This window comes from Halichoeres trimaculatus, unplaced genomic scaffold (genome assembly GCF_033239565.1).
Source record: "Halichoeres trimaculatus isolate MK-OKI-2021-1 unplaced genomic scaffold, fHalTri1.1 fHalTri1_scaffold_9, whole genome shotgun sequence".
In the NCBI taxonomy this organism is placed as follows: Eukaryota; Metazoa; Chordata; class Actinopteri; order Labriformes; family Labridae; genus Halichoeres; species Halichoeres trimaculatus.
The window spans coordinates 17825842-17847800 of record NW_027437188.1 but is presented as its reverse complement, the minus strand read 5'-3'; the positions used below and the strand labels follow the sequence as shown (position 1 = coordinate 17847800).

General features: G+C 38.7%; 1 protein-coding gene across 3 annotated transcripts in view; it reads right to left on the bottom strand.

Moving 5' to 3' along the window:
* The window catches only part of LOC141797761 (leucine-rich repeat and fibronectin type III domain-containing protein 1-like protein), a 429138-nt gene that overhangs the window by 128344 nt on the left and 278835 nt on the right, over positions 1-21959 (bottom strand). Inside the window, exon 2 of one of the 3 annotated variants that reach the window (XM_074679445.1) lies at positions 9670-9725. The exons of the other annotated variants lie outside the window; for them this stretch is intronic. The gene's annotated coding sequence lies outside the window, so the exon portion shown is untranslated. The remainder of the gene's footprint in view (positions 1-9669; positions 9726-21959) is intronic. 3 annotated transcript variants of the gene reach the window in all.

Sequence of the window (21959 nt, the reverse complement as noted above, 5' to 3'; positions counted from 1 at the left end):
CACAGCAGAGAAATGACTGTCATATTACATATTCTCTGGGCATTAAAGAAGCTAACACGGTGCATTAATGAACCAGACTACATTTATTCAAACAAGCAAAGATTGAAAGAAGTATGTGCTAGATGCAAGACGCATTAAAGATTCTGATAAAGTAAAAATTACCAAACAGATTAGAAAGTGTAAAAGTGTCCATGATAGAGCATTTCATGTGGTTAAATGATTCTGTTATGACCTCTAAAAGCCTCAGTCTGGGAGCCAAGCCTTTTAGCACTACACAGGCAGCCCTGCAGTGACAGGCTGAGAGTGCCTGCACTGTTTGTAGAGGCTCATATGTGTGTAAATATGTACACAAACCACACATGGATTGGGCACAGTATAACATTTGATGTTCCAAATATGATGCTGTGTTATTGGCTAGTGGTGTACAATACAGTAAAATTTGGTATTAATTCAATAGCGAGTAAATACAGAGCCAGTATTGCTAATATTTGAACTCATTGTCTTTGGACCCCATTGCAGCCGGAACACACCCAGTGCTGATCTGTCATCTCTTGAGCCATTTCTCAAAGACTCTGCTAAAAACTTGGGGGTGATAATGGACAGAGGTTTTTAAAATGGACCTACAGATAAACGCTGTAGGAAAAGACTAATTCATGTAATAAAACAGTTTTTATCATCTTCGTCTTTTATCCAAGGTCAAGTCCTTTTTATCTTTTAATGATTTTGAGTAGGTTGTACAGGCTTTTATCACAACTTGTCTTGATTACAGAACTCTTATTAGTGCACTCTATTTTGGTTGCCTCTCTTAATCATTCACAGCTCATCCAAAATACCTAGCCCTTAACCGGTAGGCGCAAATACGACCACATTTCCCCCATTACAGCCTCTCTTCATTTTTAAAATGTTATTGTTATCTTTTAAGTTTATAAACAGGCTGGCCCCCTTTCTATCTTTTCTTCTTTCTGACCATTCAAAACCTCACATTTACCTCAGACTCTCAGATCCTCTGATGTCTCCTTGCTGTCCCTTGGTCAAGGTTGAAGCTCAGGGGCGACCAAGCTTTCTCAGTAGCTTTGCAAAAGGTCTGAAATGCCCCCCTTCTTCATGTTTAACTGCACCCTCTCCGCCTGTTATAAAATAAAAATTTAAAACGCAATTTTACCCCCTGACTTTTGACTCTACTTTAGAACGTGGCTTTTAATCCTTTCTGTTTTAATTAATCCTTTAGTGTCCTCCATGTTTTTTGTTTGTTTTTCCTGTGTCCATATTTAATTGTTTGTTTAATTGTTTTTAACATTTCACTCTATAACACTTTGGTCAGCATTTTGTTGTTTCTTAATGTGCTTTATAAATAAATTTAGATTGGATTTGATTGGATCCCCTTAACGATATTGATACTTTCTACATAGAAAAGCAGCTTGTTGAACTTAATCAAGAAAAACATACATACATACTCATTTGTCAATCAGAAAATAGTAATGTGCTTTATTTTTGATTTTATTATTATTTTTATTTTTGCTTTGTTGTAAAACAGTACATTTCAATATTCATGAAAGACAGCTGTTATTATAATTTAGGACTAAAAGTATACACTTGGATTAACCATCACAGTGACATACAAATATTTAGAAAATCTGCAATATTCTGGTAATTTAGGACAAAGGTGGCAAACAACGTACACTGGGGGATTAAATTTTTTAAGCACTTCATTTTTAAAACATATCTTTATGCAGTTACACTTTAAGTTCCAGGAAATTTAATTCAATCATATTTCTTTCACTGGCTGAATATATTATATGACTGTCTCAGTAGACTATATTTAATTATTTTTCAAAAACTACAACCAAGAGGACCACTACCCTTAAAAAAAGAAAATGAATAATGTTGCCATGACTAAATTTACTTTCACTTTTTTAACTTAGCCAGTTGGATATTATTGGTTGTGCTGGTAGGAAGCTGTTAGTCATTTATGTCTGTGCCTGGGGTCTGGTTGTAGTTTGGGGATTACCCAAAACACAGTTTCTAGGACAATAGTGTTTTCAGATACAATCATATTAAGGAAATTACTTTTTATCTTGAAGCTCGATATCGTTGCATCTTTGTTCAATAACACAACATGCTTAAAAAATACCCTTAACTATAAATACACTCAGTCGCACATGAGTAAATAGTGTCAACCGCAGAGGCATGTATCCGGATGAGGATACAGCTCTTGCTGGACACACTCTTTCACAAACAAACAAACACACACACACACACACACACACACACACACACACACACACACACACACACACACACACACACACACACACACACACACACACACACACACACACAGTGCTCCAGCTGTGCAAGGGATTAGAGATTAGAGGAGAGGAAGCGGATGAATCTATCAGAACACAACAGCACATAATATTACCACACAGATACATCTCCAAACATTTATCCTCCATATCAGCACAGATAAAGACACAGTATACGTTTTAGGCTGTTCTCACATATATTATTATTATATTATAAATCTCCCTCACTCTGCAAACCAGCAAATGAGTTCCTTTCATGTTTGATAAACAATCACAGCGCCAAACAGCACATGAGGGTGCTGATAATGCCATCCCCGTTTCCCCGATACATTGCCTCCAATCAGCTCGCTTAAGAGCGTACTTCTATTATTTATCTGATGTGTCAGTCCTTATCTTGCTTTCTTTTTTCCTGTCATTGTTTAAATAGGGCCTCCCTGCAAAGCTGCAGGATTAGGTAATCCGTTTGATGTTTTAATTTTCAAAATCCAAGGCATGAATCTACCATTCTTTGGCTTAATTAAAGGGAAATCAAATGAAGAATAACAACAAAAGAATTATCTCCGTTGGACAGTGCATGCTGTGGGAAGATTGTGTTTAAATATTTAGATAAGGCCAATAATAACTAATATCTGTCTTTTTACTGCTGGAGGAGGATTTTCAAATTAGTGCTAGAAAGCTGTGTTAAAAATCAAGTTGAGTTATCTTTTATTTCAATAATGAAAAAAGGCAGAATGACTAATTCATGTAATGAAACCTGGCCGTCAGCCACCATCGGCTTCTGCTGTAAAACCAGGTCAAAGTAGCTGTTCAAAATTTGAATTTAGTTCCTGGAAGTAGCTGGGAGAGATGGGTATGGAACATAGAGAGAGGTGATACATGAAGGGTTAAGAGGCGCAAGGAAGGACCTAGTTGTTGTAAACAGACTTTACTGAGTATAAACAGTATCCCTCCATTTGTGTCTGACTTTAGGGTCTTTTGGGGTTTTAGTGTCAATCAATATAACCTGCTGTGAGTCAGACTCATAGTAGGGAGGCCAACTTTCTATTATTTCAAAGAAAGTGATCCTTGAAAAGACTTTTTACTTCAAATCATTGCAAGTAAACCCTCAAAGTGATGAAGAGTAGCCTACAGAGCATGAGACAGAAATAATGTGAATAAATAGCATTTGACACCTTTAATGTTCAAATGACCCTGTGGGGTTTTAAATGCAATGCAATTAAGGCACTGACTCAGTGTCTGTGACACTACAGGTGATTTCTTAGGAACAATTGTTCCGTCACGCCTGAGGACCACACACCCAGTGATGACTGACAGCTGCTTTAGTGTCCACTCTACCCTCGCTTTTTTTCTCTTCTTCCTTATCTTTCCCTGTCATTCTTGTCTATCTCCCTTTTTTTCACTCAAAGCCTTCAAAGTCAGAGGCTTGTCTATATGAATTAGTCTGGAAAAATACTGATTACTAGCCCACATTGGCAGACAAAACAGGCCTGTATATTAAGAAAAAAAAAAAAAACTGATAGCCATGTATTTCCGATGGCTATGTTTAAAGGCATCTATATAGCCATGGCAGCAAAAGGCTAGCCCTGGAGTGGGAGGTCTGGGTTTGAATCCAAACAGCAGCATGTCATTCACCACTTTTGCCCTGTTTTCTATACATTACATGGAGCTGCATTCTAAGGAGTTATAACTGGGTGCTACACAAATATGATAAGAAGGACCCTGGTGTCAAGTCGTCTTAGGGCCTGTCTCCACTAACCACATTTTTTGACCAATCTCTGTCTTTCCTGTATAAAATCAGCACAGTTCTTTTTTTCTGAACTCGGTGTTATAAGCCCCAGCTCATGCCCTAACAGCATTCTCAGGTAAATGAGATTTCCCCTTTGGAATATTGCAATTCTGGCCAATTAACACTCCTGTAGAAGAGATTTTTGATCTCACTTTTTCACCTTTTTACGTAAAGATTCAGTGAGATTTTGTTGCTCTGTAACATGTGCAATGACAATTAAGCACATCTTATTTTATAACAACAATGTTTATCAGGGGTATGATTACTAGTTTTACAAAAGGGAACCTGATGCTGTGATGTGATATCAATCAATTGCGTTGTCTTTTTTTTAATTTCCGCGATATTCAATAAAGCATGAAGAGCAGTTTGAAACAGTGTTAATCATTGCTAAGGACAACCACCATAACCTTTAATTAGCTCTGGTGACAAGTGCTTCAAAACTAAAGTCATGGGCAATGCAGAGGCAAAAAGTAACATTAATGGAGACGGGCCCTGAGAGGAAAAGAAAACAAAACTGTTTTTAAGTCTTAATATTTCAGAGTTTGTTATTTCCTAGGGAAAAAAAGATGACTCATGCTTGCCTTGGGTGCTCTACGCTATTTTTTGCTTTCATGTACTGCATTTACCTCCCCCATGATGCGCATGACCTGGATGCTACCTCAAAATGATGAGCATTCAGTGTGTTTGTATTTCTTTTTTCTTTTAATTCATGATTGGCAACTGTAAAAGTCAAACCATTTATCAGGGGAGTCCTTTCAAAGCTTAATTTTAAAGAGGGACCATACATATGCAGATTAAAACAGCACTCTTTTTGCCTCTTTATGGTAATATTAAAGCTTGTGTCTGAAAGGCTTAGCAGAGTCTGTGACCTTGATCAAGACAGCCAGAAAAATAAATCCCAGCAGGGTGTAAGGCAGTACACAAACACAAAATGGTACGTTACACTTCCTCACTCTGGTCAAATGCTTTCAGTCCCCCATATAAAGGCACTCATGTGCAAAATTACAAACACACACAAAGTCCAGGACAAGATCCTGGGTCAGTTAAAATCGAAGGATCTTAACCTAGCTTCATTCATCTGAAACAATCCCTCTGTACCCCCTCCCCGCCTCCCAACCACTTACAGCCCCACTATTCCTTTCTCTTTAGTCCGTCCATATCACAGGGTCACCAGTGTTGTATGTGCATGTGTGTGTGCCTGTGTTTGTGTGTGTGCCTGTGTGGCAGAAATAGAGTAAGAAAGTGAGTGTATGTTCCACCACAGCGAGTTGATAGGTTGTGATAGGTCTCAGGGAGAAAGCCAGACCACGGCAGTTAACACTGACCTCTCCAATGCTTTCTCTCCACCTCCCACACAACACCTCCACCTGTCTCCCTCTCTCTCACACTCTCTATGTGTCTATCTATCCCACATGCGCTGTCTGACTCTGACCTCCTGCTGTCCATCGATTTATTGTATCACACCTACTCACTCCATGTACTCCTTCCTCCTCTTTCACTCCTTCAACTTTAGTGTATATTTTACCCCCAACCTGTACTCTTCCCCTAATTTTCAGAGCAGATGTAATTATATCTCAGCTTCGTTCCTTCATTTTCTTTTTCTGAATTGCTCCCTTCGGCTCCTCATCCTCCCGTCTTTCACCTCAAGGCCCCTGCCCACTGTGCAGTGACATGGATCCGACAGTGCACTTTGTGCTGCACTGTGCGAGATGGATCTAATAAGATCATGGTGCAACCTGTGTCTTTGTAACTATGTGATACGACTTCAGAGTGCATCAGATTGCTTTATCAATACCTGGCAAATAATGAAACTGAAATGTAGACAGAAACAGAGAGACTTACAAATTGAAAACAAGTTGATATATCCAGTCTGCTATTATCACAATTGAATGTTTACTGTGCTGTCACATTGGTTTAACCAGCTTTAAAGCACAATTCAATCTTAATTGTAAAGTAAAACAACCAGATATCAAGCTTCTCTTCACTCTTTGAACTTACTTAACAAGAGTCTATTTTTGCCATGGCATGACTATAGCTGTGACACTGCAATTGGACAAAGTTATGCTTGTGCTTCAGACATACTCCCCTTTCACATGCACTGTCAAAAACAGGAGTGTTATACCTCTACTTCCTCATGCTGTCAGTGTGCATGTCACTGAGGTGGGATGGTGATGTTCCAACGCTAAGCTGACATCAAAGGAAGAGACAGAATTGTGTTATTGTAACTGTTGGTGCTGGCAGGAGTGTGTGAATGAGTAGCTTATGCTTTTTGTTTACATGTTGTGTCTTTCTGCACATTTCCCACAGTGTAAAACCTGCTAGAAAAGACCAATATGGTCTCTTCTGGTGTGTAAAAACACAAGTGCAATGTCTCCAATGCTTCACTTAAATCTGTCCCACATCAAATTGTGTGTAGAACCCGAATAGAATACAAGGGAATGTTGACGTAGCCATTTTTAATAGGCTACAGTTTAGCAAACAGAGCTATTCAAGTCATCTGGTGAAAATTCTTCTATCTTTAATAATGTAATATATATCGCAAACCCCCCCCCAAAAAATCGCAATGTCAGTTTTTTCCAATATTGTGCAGCCCTAACCTGAGATAATTAAATCATAACTATAATACTGTAGGAATAAAAACTTCTTAAAGTTGATGCGACTTGTCAAAAAGTCTTATCACCAAACTGTATAAAAGAATCCCTCAAATCATACTATTTGTGCAGTGCACCAGATGTGATGACCACTTAAAAAATTAACAGAGGGTTTTACTCAAACCAAAAAATGAAGAAAGGTGAAGGGAACGACCAAAGTCATCCAAAGGGCAAAGCACATAAAAACAAAGAGATGTGCAGCTTAAAACACCAAAGGCCAACAGATATTGATAGCTGAAGAGGAAACAAACATTCCCATCTGTCAGCTATTCTGCAATATTTACCTCATTTCCAAAACAACTGGGTCTTATACCTCTCATCATGCTATCCCTGTTTACCAAAGCATAAAGATCAGCTAGATGAGAAATGATTTCTCAGTTAGATCCAGGATTTGGTTTGATTTGACTGACAACCAGAGACTTCCCCATATTTAACATAATTGCCCATGACAGCCCATAATTGCTCCATGTCCTCATTAACAATACACAGCAGTGTGACCTTCAGATGTTAACTCCGTTCTCTGCCATCCCTCATTGCCATCATTATCACTCCTCCCCTTCTCCCCATCATATAAACCTCTTGGTCCATTATCTGAACACTCTCTCCACTCTTTGGTCTCCATCTCTCAGTCCATTTCTCTCCACTCCCCTGTCACTCTTACACTCTTTTCCTTCATTTTATCATTATTTCTGAATACTGCCTGCCCATTCCTCTTTGGCCCTTTCAATCCATTATCCATCTTTTAAGTTCTTTGATATCATGATTAACCCTGCAATTAAAAATAAATTTGAAAATGCTTCCCTCTTGTCATATTTCTCTGTTTCTAACGTTCCTCTCTTTCCATCTCCTGTCATCTCACTACCGCCTTCCGACCTGCTCCTCATTGCCTCCCTCCACCACGGGATGGTCAGCACCCGTTCATTTGTCTGTTTATCCAACCCATGCCAGTGTGTGTGTGTGTGTGTGTGTGTATCTGTGTGTGCCAGTGCAGAGATAATGAGGGGGCCAGCTGATTTAAACTTGCAATATGACCCAATCAACCTTCACTATTAAAACAACCTTCCATTTACTCACTCACTCACTGAAACACAGACACACACACACATACATACACTGCTATAGCATGTTCATGGTCACTGTGACACACCATATATCCTGCAGTCCATTCTTCAACACTTGATTTCCCCTGGACCTTGTTACCGTACAGTTTAACAGGCAAATTTGGACTTTAACTGTTTCCTCCAGTATCTGCAATTTGATTCTCACCTCCCTCTTTTTTCATCTTTATCCTCAGCTTCTTCATCTCTCTCCTTGTTCCCTCCAAACCCTTTTTATTTTCCACTTAATTAGACCTCATATTCAGGGTTATCAACTTGTGCATCAAAATTGTAAGAAATACTGGCAAGATGGTAATATTTGGCTATAAAAACCAAACACTTGATATAAATCTGATATGGTTACTAGTTTTGTTTTTGATCATCTGACAGGTTATTTCCTGGATATCTGCAATAAATGTGATTTATGTGAACTAACATCAATTCATTTTATCTCTCAGATAGTAACAAGATACCTGCTCCATCTTTTTCTTCACACAAGCTGAATCCTCTGTCAGACCTTCCTCTCATGCCACTATTTTCATAGCAGCTTGTCTTTTTCTCTGTCTTCTTTTGTCACTTCTCTCTGTAGCTCTTTTCAACTTTTAATTAATTTACCTAACGCTTCCTGGTATGACACACAGATCCCCGACAGTAGCAAATGAAAGCATACTCCAAGTCTCACATTCATTGCTGTGATAAGCTCCCATAATGGGGATTTATCTGCATAATTGTGGGCGTTGGCAGTCAAACATAAGCTGTTGTGAGACACCTCTGAAGCTGCTACTTGTGCAGGGTGGAGTTCCTCACGAAGTGTCACATTTGCCTAAAAATCTCTAGTATTTAGGGCATGATGTCAGATTTGGAGAACGTATGCTTCGCGGTAGAGGCCATTTGGGGTTTTGATGGGATTTATATTCACCATTCATTTCTGAAATGAAAATTTCCTTCAATTCTAACCCATCCAACACAGCTCAGGAAATTCTTTAAGCCTGCAATAGTAGTCAAATTAGTGTCATGGAAATGTCATATACCTGTATATCTAAGGAAACACATGCTGTACAGTTTATTAATCTGCTTTCAGTTAATTCAAAGGTTCAGTGTGTAGAATTAATATATTTACTACTACTACTACTATCTGTCAAATTCTGAACTAAATAGCTTCTTGCTCAAACCTCCTGTTGGTGATTTGACAATTAGCCTCCAAAACAAGAAGCTCCTGTGATGCGGGATAAGAATAATCCTCAATTTGCCAAAATTTTACCACCTCAAACATTGTTTTTTACTTTTTCTTTGGGCACAACAACTAATTTCTTCCTCTGTGTCCTTCAACCAGTACAGTTTATGTGTCAAGTCTTCATGACAATTAAAAGTTGCACCACTGTTTCACTCCAAACTCCTCACTGTATGAACTGTGTGGGAACTTTTTGGTTGTGCAGAAAACACACTTCTTTATTAACCTTAAATTGTGATGATCGTGTCTGTGTTTCTGGAGATTTCAGAGATGAATGTAGTTACAATGCTTTATGTAAATGCACACCCACCTCTCTTGAAGAGGAGACACAATCATTTATCCTGTTGTGGTGGGATGTCTGCAGCTGTCTAATAAACAAACCAAAAAGAGAAGCTGCAGCCCACCTGCCTTAATGAGCAGACAAGTTGGATCATTACTATTAGCGAACAGCTCACTGATATAAAGAGCTCAAGTAACATGATAGATGGATGTGTTTAAAGTTTGAGATTGCTCCTGCCTTTTACTTCTGTGGTTCTCAACCTTTTAGAGTCCTGACCCCCAATTTAACATGCTCTGGTGTCTGGGACACCCTGCCTACCTCCTTGTCACGAGCCCAATGCTGTTGTGAATGGATTCTAAGCGCTGTCCAAGGTGCTGAAACAAAAAAAAAATGGTGCATAATGAACAATAACGTACAAAATTGGTCTCATTTAATATGTTTTTTTTGCGCCTAAGTCACTATGTTTTGCTAGGCTGCCCCATCCAGTTCCCCCATTTAGTATATGTGTTACATTTGTAAACAGACTTACTCTCACAACCTTAACTCCGATTACAAAGAACCATTTTGATGTAATCACCTTGAGTATTCAGAAAACTCTGGTCTTCTACAGATACCCTGATTGAAACAGAAATAGAAAAAATAGAAAATACTTTATTTATCCCCGAGGGGAAATTCAGGAAGTCTGATTCCACACATTCAGAGTGGCTTTCTCACCCTTAACGATCTTATAAATGTCTAATACTTGTGTATTTACATGACCCAATCTTACTGAAGAATGATCACTGAAAACTATTTTAAGCAGCTTAATACCTATTGTAAAACCAGATAATATTAATCAAACAGTCAGTTCAGATTCCTATAGTTCCAAATTATAACAAATAATAGACTACAGCCTCTGTTTAATTATGCAGACAGAGGCAACATTAATCCACTGGAAGCATGAATTGGTTACAGCATCTTAACTGCATTTTAAAAGGCAGAAATATTGAGCCAGATCAGATTGATTGGAGGATAGCCATCTGCCATGACAGCAGAAAGATAAGTGGAATAATGAAAGACACAGAAAGACAGAGATGGGATGGGACACAAAACAAAACAAAACAAAAATGAGAAAAATGAAGGTCCAGTGACCTGCAGTTTTGCCAACCATGCTTTATGAATAAAATTAATTACTTACAACCCTGGTTAGAAAAAGATATATATATTTATTTCTGAATTAAAAATAAGAAGCAATGATTCAATGATGCACTTAGAGTTTGTGGAGTTGGTTTAATTCCTGTTAAGTTTTTTGGGGGGTTGCCCTGGCTCATGCATACTAAAGTATATCATCCATTTTTCACATCATTTCAGTTTCACCCTTAATTTCACTTTTTAAATTTTCCATAAGTTAGATGAAAGAGTCTGAAGTGACTGTAATAGAGCTCTTCCTGGTCTGTGTCAGACTGCCACCCACTGTGCTCTGTTTGCAGGCCCTGGAGGCTTAGCGGAAAGTCCAGGAAGAGAAGTTTGCATTACTTTAAATCTCTCCAGACTGACTCTTATGCACTGACTAAAATCCTCTTGTACTGAGAGAAAGTGAGAACTAACTAATGAGACAAAGCCCAAAGAAAGTATGAAACTTGCCTCCAGAATATAAGACAGTCTGGGCCTATTATCATATCATAAATCTCCTTCTACACTTCCCAAAGTTTGGTGTTAGGCAAAATGACCTCAGACTGGGTGTTCTATGTCTAGATTATGACTAAAAGTGTATTTCCAGTGAAAAAAAGATTGATTGCCCTGACAAGATGTGTGGGTGAAGCCAGGAACTGTACAAGAAGGTGCCTCCGTGTTTTTTTTTTTTTTTTACATTGCAGGGTCATAAATCCTGACCAAAAGGCAAATGCATCATGCATCTTGTGAATGGCTATCTGCCATTGTTGTATGCATCATACTCACATAGCTTTTTAATTTGTCATAACCCTCTTTTACAAATAATATGGTCCAACTTAAGTGCTATTTTTTTCTGAATTTATACCAAATACTGTGATACTACAGTTCTGGTAGAAGTTGATGAACAGCCACAAGGAAAATGCATGTAAAGAGACCTTTAAGTCATTTCTATTTTTCAATCCATACAGTACCAAGCATGTCGCAGAGTAGCTGACCTTGTGTGTTACAGTGGATGTAATTCACTTGGACATAATGTCTTTGTGTGCAGGGGATCCAGAAGTGTATCTACTGCACAGCCACACAGTAACATGAGCCATAATTTATTTATATATTCCTCCTCAGATTTCGACCTTAAAGGAGCACACACAAGTAATTATGTTTCACTCTCCTTCTTGATGTATCTCCACTTCTCTGATACTTTCTTTTTCTTTCCCTTCACCATCTTTTGCATCTGTTTTCTGATGTCTGTTATTCTTCTCCTGAATTTAAACAGTAAGTTGATAATAAGCTGCAAGCATGCATATTTGTAAGTTACAGATGTCATCCTAAAGGCAGAAGCTTCATCATATTGTTGTTGACATCATGAATTTTTATATTTTTTCTGGCTGCTAAAAGGAATCCCTGTGCTTTGTTTCCTGAAAAAAAAAGTTAAGTGAGCAAAGTCAGGATTAAACTATTCGGGGGATTCTAATTAAGTCTGACATTTCTTGGTATTCTTGGTTCTGCCATGTCTAAATCATCCTTGACAACATCGAAACAGGGATTATGTATAGTGAGTGGGCAGTAATGCAGTTTAGAATCCCAAAAGGATATATGCAGGATCTCAATGCAAAGCATTATCCTATTATCCTGTTAATTACTTAGCTTCAAACTCAAGACCAAGCAAGCTTTCACCATATATTGCTTTATATATGACATCAATGATTTATATATATATATATATATATATATATATATATATATATATATATATATATATATATATATATATATATATATATATATATATATATATATAAAGGAAACTTTCAGAGATGGTTGGAGGTAAGAAGCTCTCCAGGGTGAAGGCTACTTGACGCTTATCATTGATGGGGGGTCATATTGAAAATGTTGATCTCAAAGTAGTTTTGTTTAAATTTGGAGACGAGGCAAAGAGGCCTCTGCAGACAGCTACAGGACATCAACTTATCAGTCAAGTCAGCTGTGTACTTGTATGGGCAAAAATTGTAAGTTGAATATTTTTCAAAATACAAGGCGTTTTTTCTCTTAGCTGCTGCAGAGGTTGCCACTTGGTAATTTTTAAAATACAAGTTTGCTGACATTACACCGGATAAGATCTAGGTTTGTAAGGGTCAAAACTCTGGCAACACTTGAAGTATAAAAACCTTTTTTTTTTTTACCAACATGTTTCACGTTTGGATTTCAACAGTGTAATATTAAAACCAACAAAATTTAAATAGGATTGTTCTAAAAGAGAACACAACAACAACAACTAAACAAATGCATATGCCATCTGCCCACATTTGAAAATGTTTCCTATTTTGTTTGGTTTGCAGTTGAGTTCGATGCCAAATTTGATCACATTTGGCTAGAAACTCATAAAAAATGTCCTCTTATTGGAAAATGTTCATTTTGAATGCAGATGACCAGAGTAATTATGAAATCTTCATCTATCACCCTCCACCCACTACTTGTACCCTTTTATCTCTGTGTATTATTTCAAAGTTTAACCACTGCCTTTTAATCCAACAGAGCCCATGCCTTCTTTACCACACAAATGATACAGTATCCATCAAAAGCGTGCTTTAACACTTTTCACAACTATAATTACAAATTTAACATAGCAGAGAGCTGCAATTCCATGCTAAAGGCTCATCCTGCCTCTCCTCAACTAATGTTTTAGTCTATTAGCAGTTGGAAAATCAGAGTGTGCACTGAGTCAGTCCGTCGAGCAGCGAGCCACAGACAGTTGAGTGACCACTTTCAGCAGGAACAGTTCAAGTATGAGTGGTGCAGAGTGGAGTGGTTGGTGCATGGAGATTTAACTAGTCTGTTAAGCTGCAGCACAGGGTAACAGGCTTACTATAGTACCAAAAATCACCTTTTCACTTCAGGGCCAAGTGGTGCCACGGCCAGTGCAGCACAGTGAAACCACAGCGCAGAATTCCCTGATGAGTTCCTCGAGTGGGAAGGAAAACAAAAGCTGTAAAATTATAATGAAGACTGACACAGAAAGGAGACATTGCTCTGACAGACTGCGACGACCAAAGGGAGTCTGGAGTAGGGTGAAGAAGAGAGGGAGATGGGAGAAGAAAAGAGAGACAGGTTTGCTCCACATGAGGCACTCTTTTCCACCATCCCTAAGGGGAGGTGCACTGACAGACACAGACACACACACACACACCATGCACAAACACACAAATACACATACACACACACCAACCAACCTACAGTGCCTCGCCTTCATTTCTGTACCCCCCTCCTTTCTTATTCCGTTGCCAACTTTCTAGCTTCTTTCCCATAACCCAATTTTCTCTTTCTTATAACTGCTACAACTTTCTGTTCATCAATTCTCACTGCGCATCTTTTTTTTTACTCTCATTTTCTCCCCCTTTCCACTTTATCATTGGTACACTGTGACAATTTAATCCCGCAACCAGTGGCAACAAAGAGTTGGCAGCCTTAAAAGTATGCACAAAGGAGCCAGAAAACAGAGAGCAGGAGAAATAAGGTCTGTGTGCTTGATATTGTGTGTTCGTGTGTGTGTGTGTGTGTGTGTGTGTGTGTGTGTGTGTGTGTGTGTGTGTGTGTGTGTGTGTGTGTGTGTGTGTGTGTGTGTGTGTGTGTGTGTGTGTGTGTGTGTGTGTGTGTGTTGACTAGATGCCAGTTGGCCTGCAGTGCAGCAAGCTGTCCTAATGAAGTGATCCTGTGCACCCCTCCAAACAATATGAATTTGTTTTAAAAAAGCAACCACACAGGGACTCACAGTAATTATTTTAACTCAGAATAAGAATTATCAGAAGAGTTATTAAAAGTTTGTGTCCAAAGTACCTAACAGCAAAAACAGGAAATACAACTTTATTTAACTGAGTTCTCAGAGATTTCTTGTACCAACACCTCCTTGTTGCTGTGCTTGTAAAGTAAATCACCTCATTGGACACATGGTGAGATTTTGGCAAGATGTTGTCAAAACAAATTATTGAAGTGGAGGCCACCAACTTCTCCAGGGTATTTGGGAAACACTTTCATCTTTTATTAATAACTTTAAGACCTTACCCAGAGTTCATTAGCATAAAAGGAGCATTTAGTTTTTTAATCAAAACGGGCCCAGAGGGATATTTTCAAATAGATTCAACAAAGGATTATTGGCACCAGAGTTAGAAGAATCATCAATGTCTGCCAGTGTTTAAAGCTTTATTAATACTGTTGTGATATGGCTGAAGGTGTTAAACATATGCTCTAATACAATTTTACTTTAAGTGCTCACTTGTGTGTGATGAAAGTGTCACCACAAAATGAATCCTCATCATCACTAACAGCTTTAAATGAAGCTATCTTGAGCTCGTTATCAGAGGTAATTAAATGAGCAACATTAATTATATCCCTGCGCCATCAATACGCTAATCAGATAAACTAATAGTTAATCTAATCCTCAGTCTAATCAACTGACCCCAGACCAGCCAATTCCAAAATCAATACTTCTACTCAGTCAGAAAGCTTTGGGGAGTAGCATTACTGGAAACGGATGTCAATAATTTTATCCTCTTTGCTCCTGTGAAGGATGTGTACACTGGTATGTCCAAGGGTTTGGTTGTGACTAAAACAATGGATCCCAAAAATAATCATAAATTACTGAGATTTTATATCAATTATGCCTAATTTATGGCTTTTAATGACTTCAGTGACCCCTGAAGTTTCTCCGCTGCCACTTCCCCAAGGTTAACAGCTGTGAAACATCTCAAATAGGGACGTGTTTGTGATGTGAGTTCCTTCTTGTTATGGTTGGGTTTTCCATACAGACTAAACACAGCTATGACAACACACACATAAAAATCAAGCTTTGCAAAACTGATTTAGCATGGTAAAACATACTCAGAGTCTGCAGATTATCATCATATTGGTTTGCCCCAATATGGGTTATGTTAGCACTGCAAACATTAACATACAGCTCCAGCTAGTGATGGGTGGCTGCCGTCACCCATTTTTGGGGTTTCTAAAACAGAGTTTAAGCCCATAATAGCAGGAGGCTATCTATATTGGGAATGCTTAACTCACTCAACTCACTCAACACAACAAGCTTTGTTCGACATGTTCATTTTTACAGTGAAAATCAGTGTTCTTGGCTTGATGTGTGTGTGGTTTCTGGTCTTTCTGTAGCCAGCCTCTGGTAGATTCTCAAAAAACTGTAGTCTTTAGCACATCTACATAGGATATATATGAGGTTGCTGCTTGGCTTAGACAAAGTAAAACCAGTGTTCCAGGTCTTTGTTGCTTAAACAATTTGATTAAATGACAAATTTTGGTGCCTGTGTTTATGTTCATTGTTTTAATCGTTTTAGTTATCCTCTACTTTTTTGTTCTGACTTCATTGGGTTGAAGTCTAGCCCAGTACTTTGCTTTATGACCAAACAGCTGTATCAGCCTCAGTCAACCTGGCTTATGTTACTGCATAAGATACTAACCTTAGATGTCTGATATGGTAAGTACTACTCTATGCTTAACCTTGACTTTGTGCCTAAAAAGAAATTACCACTGAGCTAAAAGCTTTGACATGGTTCAGAGAGCCAAATAGACATGATAGCACTGTTATAGTTGTCAAGTCTCCTCACTGTTTGATCCATTTCAGAAACAGATTGTCACTGGAGGCAGACAACATTGCTCTGTTTAGACAAACAGTTATTGTTTTTTTGTCGCAGTATGCTACCTCAAAGATCTGAGAGACTGTCAGAGCTTATTAAACATATTCTCCTCGTACAAAGTTAGATCCCTTGACATGTGCCTTGTATCCGCTTCATGTGGAGAACATTTTATTTGGCAAAGAATTTATATGTGATATATTTTTGTGTCATGGCACAGTTCTTAGCTATTAAGTCATCATGGGAGGTACCTCTATAGGACAAAGTGTGCAATTGGCATCCAACTCTGGCAGGCACGCATGAGGTATTTAGCTCTGATCATCAAAAGAAACACTGGGGTGCTGATGTCAGAGACTGAGGAGCATTCTTGGGAGCATTTCTGATGGTACACTGCAATATCCTTAACATACAGCATGTGACACATTTTTGGGATAAAGCACCTCAGACAGGTTCTCCATAATCATATTAACATCAAATGTTCAAAAGGAAAATATTGTAAAACTGTGACTTTGAAAGAGAAAAAGTCCCTTTGTTTTATTGAATAAAAGGAAAACTCAACCGTCAAATATTCAGTAGCATGTGTGTTAACAATAAAAAGTAGATATATGAAACTCAAGTGCAGTTTTATTGATGTGTTTTCTCCCAGTTTGCTATAATTTATTGGCTTCATTCCATGCAAGCAGACTCTATGTGGGTCAATTGAGGTTCGCCAACACTCACAGCTGCTTGAGGGTTTAGTCACTGCGATACTCAGTTGTCTGGATTTAGTGTAAAGGTGCATGTAAACAGCTTAACAGGATCAGCTTTAACCTGAGCATGACAAACAGCTGAATGACTTTGTGAAACATCACCAGTTTAGACCACACCTGGCTCTGAGAGATGAAGAGGGAGAGTGGGAGGGAGAGGCAGAGAGACAGCAGGGTGGGGAAGGATAGGTGGGAAGCGGGAGGAAAATCATTAGTTGGACAGCCGAGCTGTCAGCACTCCTGCTGAGCCTCTGTAGCTGTCTGTGTGTTTTCTTCGAGAGTGAGCACAGCTGCATGTGTGAGATGAAGCAGCTCCACTTATGAAGCTTCTTATTGCCCCATGCTTGGAAAACACACACCACCACTACACTACTTAAATAATAGATGTGCTTGCATGATATATTCAGAATGTAACCCCCATGCATACACACTCTGACATTGTGGTTTGCGCAGCCTATCATGCATGTAACTGGAATACTATGCTGGGCTCTCAGTTTTCTAGTATACTTTGACTGGATTCAGGTTAAACAAGTCTGGAAATGCAGACTGTGGAAGTTTCTGTTTATGGTAACAGGCTGGAAATACTCTGTGGTACTGCACTGCTGGGTAAAAACATGCCTTAATATATTTGTTTCATTTGATACCTGAATGATTCCTTTTTTACACATACTGTAAAATGTCTTAGCTGCTAAAACTCTGCATGCTTCCCCCTGCAGGAGTTATACTGTATGAGTATTATTCACCTAGCTTTTTTAATGTACAGGGGAAAAAATGTCTGGTCTATTGTGAGTTGTTCACAAAACAAAAAGTGAATAGTGAAATCTCTACCTTTTTTTTAACCCTTGCACCCTTCCCATTTTCCCAGTCAGAAGCATCAGGTAATATGACTCCGGTGTTCAATGGCTGAAAAGCAAATGACTTATTGATAAATACCTCCTCTCTTGTTACAGTGAAGTTGTTTTAATCTTTACTCCTGACTGATCTCAACTACTCTCCCAGTAAGTTATTCCTCTTGACTCGGAATGTAATTTTATTACCACTATACCACCTGACTCAAAGCCCTTTTTCCTGCCATGGTTCCTACTGCGAGAGGAGTGGAAATGTGCAAGCGCAGCTATCTGAGCACTCAGGCCACAAGCAGGAAGAGGGAGGAAAGAAAACACTTTCTGACAAGGTTTCTCATCACAGAATCTGCGGTTTAAAGTGTTTGCTGCAAGCAATATTTTTACTGCCCCCCTAGCTCAACTGATTCAGAGTAGCCGACGTTGCAATGCAGAGACAGCAAAAACAAAGGTGAGTGAGCTGATTTGCTGACTGATGCTAACAACCACAGGCCAGAAAAGATTAGAGAAGAGAAGTAAATGAAAATTTAAATCGAGTTTTAAATTGACTCAAAACTTTTTTTTCCTCTAACTTCCATTGAAGGACATCAAACTGGGCTGCCTTGAGCTATAGTCACAACGTCAAAAACTCCCCAAAAGTTCCCGAAATGCTCATGTTAGGCTGCATCTGTGAACATCAACAGCTGAATTTTCTTCAACAGCTGTACCAGGAAGTATTCCAGTTTCTGAATACAGTGTAGACCATTAAATAAACAGCAAGCGAGTGGTAGGTCGATGACATTAATATCTCGTGAATTGCGCAAACCTAGAAAAGAGGACGAAGAGGAAAAAAAGGTAGAGGAGGAAGAAGAAGAAGAGGAAGACAAAGAAGAAGAAGAAGAAGAAGAAGAAGAAGAAGAAGAAGAAGAAATTTCAAGAAGAAATTTCAAGAGGAAAACAGGGGCATCTGTCCATGTAGTTAAAATCTATATGAATGAAATGCATTTTCATTTCCGCTTTTTTTTTCTACATTGCCTTATCGAGGGATTATCGGTCTACATCATCATGCACACGCATCTCGGCCGCAGAAGCAGCATTTAGCTCCATTCATACAGACAAATTAGTGTTTTTTAAACACTAAATTCTACCTGTTAGAAGCATCAAAATTTTCATTTTTTTTTCTGTGGACAGCTGTCAAAAACAATACAACACAATAGAGGCAACTTCTGTCAAGTTTCGACCATTACAGCGCAACCGGTGTTTCGGTGTTCAAAGCAACCACGCAAACTGATGACTTTCAGCCAACGGGAGCTGTGATTAATGGCTGAGAGTCACCAGTTAACAGGGTCACACTTTCCACTGATACAACGTCTGCATGTGTGTAATGTGTATTCTTTATCCAACCTCAGTTAACAAGGTTTGACTGCAAACAAGCAATAATTACAGTTGATACTCAAAATACAGATTTGACTTTGCTTATTTAATGAAAAAGTTGGTTTGGGGCCGAGGATCTGTCCACTCCCTGCTATTTCACAAACCTGGGAGTATTTTACCGTCCGTCAAAGTGATGGCTTACCTCCTCTAATGGACTTAAAACCTATGATGTGATAACAAGATCTAAAACTACTCATCTGCACTCTTTGATCATTTTTGCAGGGTTTTGCAACTTCACATCTCCTGTGTCCATTATCTCTGCTAACACTGCCCAGTTCCTGTTTTCTTTAACTTCTTACAAGCTTATAGTTCAAATCTTGAGGTCCACTGTAGGACTGGCATATAGATCCATATTTATTAATGGTGGCACTAGGTTAATCAGCTGGACTTCTGCATTCTATGTCTCATCATTTGTCTGTCTTTGACACAGAAATAAAATAAAATATATCTTAATTTTCAATGGTTTCTTATAGTACAATAATTTTCTTACACATTAACTCCACGAGGTCTCCGGTCTGCAAGTTTCACTTCAGATCTTTGTAGTATTGGTCTTTGGCCAGGTTTTTAAAGATAGCCATAAAACTGCTGAAGATTTTTCAGGGAAAATTATCAAACAAACTATGAACTTGGTGAATACAACCTGATATATAGAAATAACATATCACATTCAAAGCTATATTGAACCACAACATAGGAATCAACAAAACTGCTGCAATTTTCTTATAAATTCTGTTACAAAGGTAAAACTTTTTCCCATGTTAACGTCAGGCCCTGTAAACGTATCTTTGCAACCTGCAATTTAACAAGAGTTTGTTTTGTTAAAACCCAAAGTGTCCTGTTTAATTAAGAGTTCAGTGTGTAAACAGCTGCTTATTAGCGCTCCACTCTGAGGCAAAGCAGCGACATTTAAATGAATGGGAGTTTAATAGGTTATGAGAAACACTGTAGCAATCTTGGTTTCCACCGAGCCACAGTGACAAAAGAACAAAAGGGAAATGACAGGAATCAGAAAAGCTTTAAATGATCATCTGAGGTTTTCTTTTGTGTTCTGATCAGTCAGTTGTTCTATCACGAAGCAGTACAAAACCAAAGTCGATTCACTTTCACTCCTCAGAATAACTTGTTACTTAGCACCACTGGCAGAGACTTTCTCACATACACATATTAGTTCATAGCTATCACCTATTCCTCATTTCTCACTTGAGCTCACACACCCTGCTTAGCAACACAAGAAACCTCCATGTCTGAGGGGAAGACAGCTTAAATTATAGATTGTGTGTGTTTTTGTGAGAGATGGGCAACTTTGTGTATTAGTTCAGCCACCCCCAGCTTGACACAGCTTATTTGATCCCACCAGTCTTATTCAACTTGAGTGTGATTAATATTTTACCATCTAATGGCCCCAGTGCGTCAGTCCAAAGAGGTCACTTGTAAATGTTTCCCACACAGCTTTTTCCAAAGGGTCACTCAAGGGTTAATGCTAAAGTTACGATGAGCATCAAAGAAAGATTAAAGTTTCCATTTGAGCATTTTTAACAGCTCTTTCAAAAACATATTCACTGCTCTGCTTTCTTCTACCGACCATGTGCATGTGATGGCTCATTGAAATGATACAGCCTTTTAAACATGAAGGTATGAACTCTGTCTTTTCTTTTCTTTATATTGAGGGTTTTTTTTTTGCACACTTAAAAAACCGGAGACTGCTTTACCAGCGAAGTACTAATGGAAGAGAGCTGAAAGAGGTGGACTGGGGACTTAATAGCTCCTACAGCACATACACTTGGATACAAGCTGTTTAAAAGCATGCATTAAGGATGTGACTATAATTTTTATGGGAAACATTAGTGCAAAAGTCTTAAAAAGGATAAAACTCCATATTACCAAGACACATGATTAGTTGCTTTTAAATATATTCATGCAAGGGTTTATGATGCATTAAATATTCCTGCACTCTTCTCTTGTGTTAGCCTGTGTCATACTGCACCATCTACACACCTCTTGGTTAAGTGGCAGTAGTTAGAGAGCAGTGTGTGTGTGTGTGTGTGTGTGTGTGTGTGTGTGTGTGTGTGTGTGTGTGTGTGTGTGTGTGTGTGTGTGTGTGTGTGTGTGTGTGTGTGCAGCCTCGGGACAAACACACACAAAGCTTTAGTTCCTACCATTTCCAACCACTCTTTGCTACGACTCACTGCTGGAGGGCACCCATTTACCCACCAATGCAGCACAGCACCTCAGTGTTAGTAAGAAGAACGGTACCACACAACTCGCTGAATGAAAGGAGGAGGAAGAAAATTCAAAGGCTAGAGGAAGAATCTGACAAAATGGATGAATGAGGAAGGAGAAAGAGGGTGAAATGAAGTGCACTAGAGGTGAATTAAATGGGTTAGGAAAAATGACAAAGACAGAAGACAGATCTGCTCTTTAACAGCGGCTGCAGCATCCTCCCCTTTTTGTCCCTCTGCCTCCTCATTTATATTCTACATCTCTTGGTCTTGCTGATCAGTTTCCGCTGGATATCGATTACTGCTATAACTGCAGAAAACTCATCACACGCTCTCTGAAAACAGCCTCTCTTGCTGCCCCACACTACCTCGGTTTATTTGCTTCTCAGTGAGTTGGATTGTCACGCTGTCCCTTCATGAATCCCTATATAGTTAGCAGTAAATAGGAAGTGATCTCCAATCTTTTCCTCTTCTGTGATCCTACACATAAATCCAGTAATGGCCATTGTACTATATTTATTTTATTACCTACTAATCAGTGTTATTATTATTAGGTGCTCAGGATGAGCACTAAGAGCCTATCTCTGTTTACCCATTTGT